Source organism: Giraffa tippelskirchi, chromosome 1 (genome assembly GCF_054371585.1).
Source record: "Giraffa tippelskirchi isolate mGirTip1 chromosome 1, T2T-mGirTip1v1.2.pri, whole genome shotgun sequence".
Lineage (NCBI taxonomy): Eukaryota > Metazoa > Chordata > Mammalia > Artiodactyla > Giraffidae > Giraffa > Giraffa tippelskirchi.
The window spans coordinates 129,942,735-129,948,734 of record NC_137275.1 but is presented as its reverse complement, the minus strand read 5'-3'; positions in this window follow the sequence as shown (position 1 = coordinate 129,948,734).

Below are 6,000 nucleotides of genomic sequence, written 5' to 3'. Positions count from 1 at the left end.
TGCGGGCACCTCTTAAGACAACACTGGCTAAAGCTCAGGGGCTGGAGAAGCTGCTTTCTCTTCTCTCCTCCAGCCAGGCTGGGCTTCTGGGATCTGAAGGACAGCACTGGACTTGCAGTCTGCATGATGTGGACTGCAGTCTTCTCTCTGCAGGGGTGAGCAGGTTCTGGTGCATTTCTGTCAGACCCAGAGAAGGTTCTGGAAGTGTCTAGATGGGGCGCAGTGAACTTAATTTCACCTGACTCCAGACACTCCCTTAGGAGGGCAAAGGAAGAATCTAAGATACAACAATTACACAATGATTGGCACATAATAGGTACTAAAAAAATATTCAGGAGGAAATGAGGCTAGGGGTCCATGAATACTGATTGAGTGGGCCAGGCTGAGGTTTTGGAGATGAAAGAGCTCCTCAGGAAGTTTCAGTGGAGACTCTTTTAGGTTTTGCTTACTGTATCAGGAATCAAATAAAATCCTCAACATCCCTTATGGCCTTGGCCTTGTAGAGACAGGCCTCTGCCAAGGGTGGGGGAAAGGAATGATCCTAGCAGCCTTCCTGGGTAGGAAGATCCAGTTCTTGGCCTCCTTTCTCTGCAGGGACCTACCCCGCCTCCATTTTCTCCACCTGGAAATTAACGAGTTTAGGTCTCCACTATCCACTGGAGCTCAAGGTAGGGGTGGAGGAGGTTAATACAGAGCTGGAGGTGGGGATGGGGCTGTGCCTGTGGAGAGCAGGGGGATCCATAAGACCAACTGCTGCTCTAGGTCTGGTGATGTAGAGGAAGGCTGATTTGGGTAGCAGGTTCTTGAGGAGGAGGGCAGGTTAACCCTTTGCATTCCCTGAATGGCCTCTTTCAAAAATATTCTTTCCTCAGACCCCCTCCTGTACACGTTCTGGTTTTCCTTCTGTTCAGATTTTTTAAAGGCATGAACCCTCCCCTCCTCAACCCTTGGGTCCAGGTAGGTTCCTGCGCCTCTCCCCCTCATCATCTCCCGGATCTCTGCCTACAACTGCAATCATAGACGCAAAGAGGAAGTGAGTGGCTCCCCAGAGTCCTGGCCAGACTTTCAGCTCTGACAGAGCTTGAGAATGGTCCAGGAGTTTGAGGCTTTCCCCCCCTGTATCTCAATGACTTCCTTAAGCCTGTAACTACAGCTCCACAGCAAAGGGGGACAAATCCCTTCCCTACTCCCTTCTAGCGGGCTCCCCTGCCCCCACCCCAAGCGCAAGCAGAACCCAATATATCTGCAGCCCCAGCCCTGGCACAATCTGCCAGTCTTCTGCATGCCCGGTTATTTGTTTAAAGGGTAAACCAAATGCTAAAACCAGAGCAAAAACGCAGCCGCAAAGGAAGGTGTCGACCCTCATACAATGCACCCGGAGCCCAGAGGAAAATCTGCAGACGGAAGCACTCCGCAATGCGCTCACAGCATCCTCCCACCCCCATCTGTGCTTGCACAGATCTGTGTTTCCATCACAGAATCAGCTTCAGTTTCTCTGAGTTTGTTTCCCTCTCTAAGCCCCTGTCTGTCACAATCTACACACCTCTCCACCCCAAAGGCTTCGGTTGGGGCAGCCCAGCCGGCGCGAGCCCGCGACCCCCGCCCCCCCATCCACCGCCACCCCCTCCCCCTCCCGAAGCCGCGGCGCTGAGCTCTGCGGAGGACGACTGGGCTCTGTGGCTCCTTCCTCGCAGGGCCCTCGCGGACCGACGGGTGCTCAGCCAGCCCCATTCTTGGCATTCACCGCGTGCCTTAATTGTATGGACATTTAAATCAAGGTCCGCTGTGAACACGGAGAGAGAGGCCTTTCTCCTGAGGAAGGAGAGGAGGAAGGAAGGAAAGGTGGAAGAAAGCAGGGGGGCGGGTGGGGAGAAGATGGAATGAGAAAACGGGAAAAACAAGTAAAAAGCGGCGCGTGTGCGTGCGCACTGACAGCGGGGAAAGGCGTGGGGGTGGGGGAGCGCCGGGAGGAAAGGACCACAGCATCCTCTCTACCGCAGCTCCCCCAGTCACACAGACAATGAGATAACAGCGACGTCTTGCAAAGGCTCTTTGTTCTCCCCCATCCTTTCGGATCCAGGCTTTTTCCTGCAAAGCGGAGGGAGTGGTGGGTTGAGGGGTGTGGGTGGAAGTGGGAGACGGAGGGGTGCCTCCCCCCCGCCTTAATTACCCGATTCCCCGCGCCCCTTCCCCGCTCCCTGTAGCCCCAGACAATGAAAAAAAAAACAACAACCCACCAACCCCACCTCGCCTTAACGCAGCAAATCCTACCCACCCACTTCGCCCTCAGCTTTGCCCAGGAAACTGAGGGGGGCCGGGAGGGGGAAGACGAGGGGAAGGAACCCGCAGGGCAGCAGGCGCTCCGCGGCCGCCTGTACCTAGCTTGCTGAGTCCGGGCGCAACCCGGCCGGGCGTGCCGCAGGGGCGAGCTGCCGGGGTCCGGGGCCAGAATCTGGGGAATCAGCCTTTCAGAACACGGTTGCTGCAGTCCTCTCGCTCAGGTCCCAAGTGGTGGAGGGGAAAAAGGAAAAGAAAAAAAAAAAGAGGGAAAAAAAAAAAAACCACCCATAAGACCGAGGCCCATCTGGCCTCTCAACAGCTTTGTCAAGTCTTGCATACGCTAAAATGCTAATGACCTAGATAGCTCATGCAAAATGCAGCAGGGAGGGAGGGAGCGAGGGAGGTGGGAGGGAGGAAGAGAAAGAGTGGGGGGGCACAGCGAGGGAGGAGGAGACGCAGGGTGGGGGGGAGGGAAGAAGGGAGGGAGGAGGCAGAGAGAGAGCGAAGGGGAGAGAGAATATATATCTTCGAAACACCCCTACCACTCTCCTCACCCCACCCCACCCCACCCCACCCCACCCCAAACTGTCAACGGGCTTTACCAGGTGAAGGCTGGGCACAGATTTAAAAAGGTCACTCTTGTCTAATGCGCTGGATCCCTGGGTCCAAAAAAAAAAAAGGAGAGGATCAGAGGATGAGAGTCCCCCAAACCAAAGGGATAATAAGGCATTATTTTCAGCTTTTCCCTCTGTACCCTCCTCTACCTCTCCACTCTGTTTACACACAAATCCAGACGTCTCCTTAAGTGTGTACATGGACATACCAATTTTCCATCAATTTCTCAGATCTCCTATCAACAGACACCAGTATTCTTATCCCCAGCAAAACTCATCCTGTGAACCCAGAGAGGGGTTCAAACAGACCCCTTCTTTTCGCAACCTTCCCCCACCTGGCCTATCCCCACTCACACTATCCCCTCAGCGCTTCAGCATCATCTCCGGCTTCGACTCTGTTAAGCCTCCTCTTCAGCGCCCAGATCTCGAGAAGGTGAGGCAGGGAGCAGGAAAGCCAAGTCTATCCGATCTCCCACAGTTCCGCTCCCATACCCAGACAAACCAGCAAATGGAACCCCTCCCCAACAGTGATACCGTTCAATCATACCAAGAGGCTAAATAAAATTCGAGTCCCCTCGGAGGTCCGCACGCCGGGCGGACCGGAGATCACTCGTATTCCCGAGCCAGCGCTCCGGCGCGTCCCTTCTTGCCGAGCCCAAAGTGCTTTGTCCCGGGCGGGGGAGGTGGTGGTGTCCACTCAGGTTTTCGTCTTTTTGTTCTTCTTCTGGAGGGACTGGTCTCAGTCCGCAGCGTTCCAACGAAAGGCAGCAGATCTACTGGAATAAAAAGGGATCAAGAAAATGTACATGCACATGAACGAAGGAGGGATGCGGAGAGGCGAAGGATGTCCGCATGTAGGGAGCGGCCGCCAGGGCCCGGCCCTAGTGCCTGCCTTCGCTGGGGAAGGGGCGGGCGGAGAGAAGGCGCTGGTGGTCGCTCTCCCTGGCAGGAGGAAATGATAACCATGATAAGAAGCATCATGGTGATGATCATGAGCACGATAAAAAAAAATTCAGAATCTCCCTTTGGTGAGCCAGAGCATGCGTGCAGGAAGGTCTGCACTGCTGGCGGAGGCGGCGGCCCGAGGGAAGGAGAGGCGAGCCGAGCAGGAGGCAAAGGTTGTGGCGGCAGCACCCTCAGATGAATAATAATAACGCGCAGCGCAAGTTGCGGTTCAGCCTGGAAATCCAGCCCTCCGCGTGAACTCGCGTCGAGCGCGGATTGCAGGGGATGGGGAAGAAGAAGGGGGGAGGGGAGGGAGGAGGACGGAGGGGGAGGAGGGGAGAGAGGAAGGCAGAGAGGGACAGAGAGAATTTGGAGCCTTTTCATTTATCCTTACCAAGCCCTAATCTCGCTCGCCGTCCTCTTTGGGTGAGGTCGATCCTCTTTTTAAAAATTTTTATTCCTTTAACGGATTATTCAGCTAAAAGAAGCCACATCTGCTGACTGTACCGAAAACAAGAGGATTAGGAGCCGGTCCACAGAGCCGGGCCCGCAGCCCCCCACCCCCTCTCTGCACCAGCACACGTCATTCTCACTGCCCCCGGGTACCTCCCTCTCCTTCTTGCTGGGGGAGAGCTGTGCCAAGGAAAATGCGGATTTGGGGAAAGTGAGAAGTGGGAGCTCTCGGAAGAGCGGGAAAGCCAAGTCGAGAGGTGGCGATTCGCACCCCCACATTCATACGCGCTTCCGTTTATCCGTTTCTATGCTGGGAGAAGGGGGCGCTTTCGCCGTGCCCACACGCGCGCCACCTGCAGTGGGCCGTGCCCTCCGCCTGCTTCACGTAACCCCGGCCGCACGGGTTCCGGGACCGGCAGCAATCCTACACCCGGTCCCCAGCTCGGCTCCCCGTTCTCCGCCCCGGTGGCCGCCGCCCAGCCGTTGGTCCACCCCCTGTCTCTCTAGCTTTGGTAAATGGAGTAGGGGGCTCAGGGCACCGCACGCCCTCTGCCTCTAACCCCAGGCAGGGGTCGCGGGACGAGGGTTTCCGCTGGCCGCGGCGCGGGCGAGGCCCGGGGCGGGGTGGTTGGGGGGGCCCTATGGAGGATGCGGTTGACATCACTGCGGAGACCGCGCGGCTGTCCCGCTGCTGCTGCGACCGCAGCGCCTTTGCGCCTCCCCCCTCCCCCCAGCCGGAGCCGGCGTCAGGGCAGGACAGCGGCGGGGGTGGGGAGAGGGGTTGTCATCCGGGGGGAGGGAGTCCCATCCCCGCCCCGCTGCAGTCAAGGTGAACGTGAAGGAGAGCGGGCGCGCGTGCCCGCGCTCCTGGGTACGTGCGCGCGCCCCTTCTGGCTCCCCACGCGTCGCGGCCCGCGGCGCCCTCCAGCCAGCCCGCCAGCCCGCGCCGCCGGGGCCAGATGGACGCCCGAGATTAGAGCGCACAGAAGTGCGTCCCCACGTCCGGCCGCCACCCGTCCCGCGAACGTTTAGACTCACTTCGGGAGGCGCCTTTTGTTGTGCTGCTGTGCCCGTGTGGAGTGTTTTTCGGGAGCACTGGGTTAGCTTGGCCTTAAGGAAGGGCTCAGAATGAATCTGCCCGTGAGAACAAAACCTAAAGACACCCCCACCCCGACCCCCAACAAGAAACCCAGCGCCAGCAAGGAGGAAACTTCGGTCTTTTCCCTGGAGCCGGTTCAGCAGCCGCGGGAGTCAACCCTCACCCCGGCGATGTCCGCACACGCAGGTCCCATCTGATGCCCCTACTCCGGCTTTTCTTCTTTGATGACTTTAAAAGAAAAGAAAAGAAAAATCTAAGTGTTCCTCGGGCAGCGCTGGATTCAGAGCAACGAGAGATGGGTAGCAAGAACAAGCCCCTGACAGCCAAAAACAGCTCCTTAAATCAGATGGCCCGCGCGCGGCGGCTGGGAGCGGTCCTGCGGGGTCGTGGCAGATGCGCGCCCACCGCGCGGGCACTGTCCCAATACGTGGTGACCCTAGGCTCTGCCCGGTTCGCTTCCAGGCCATTTCGGTTCTTGCCAACTATCGGGTATTTGCCCCATTAAAAGAAGAATAGCATAACCTCTTAGCACTGGCTTTTTGCCTCTAACATGTACCACGAGAAGCATAAAAATAAGCAGTTTTTGTAAATTCTAAAAAGCGGAAAGTT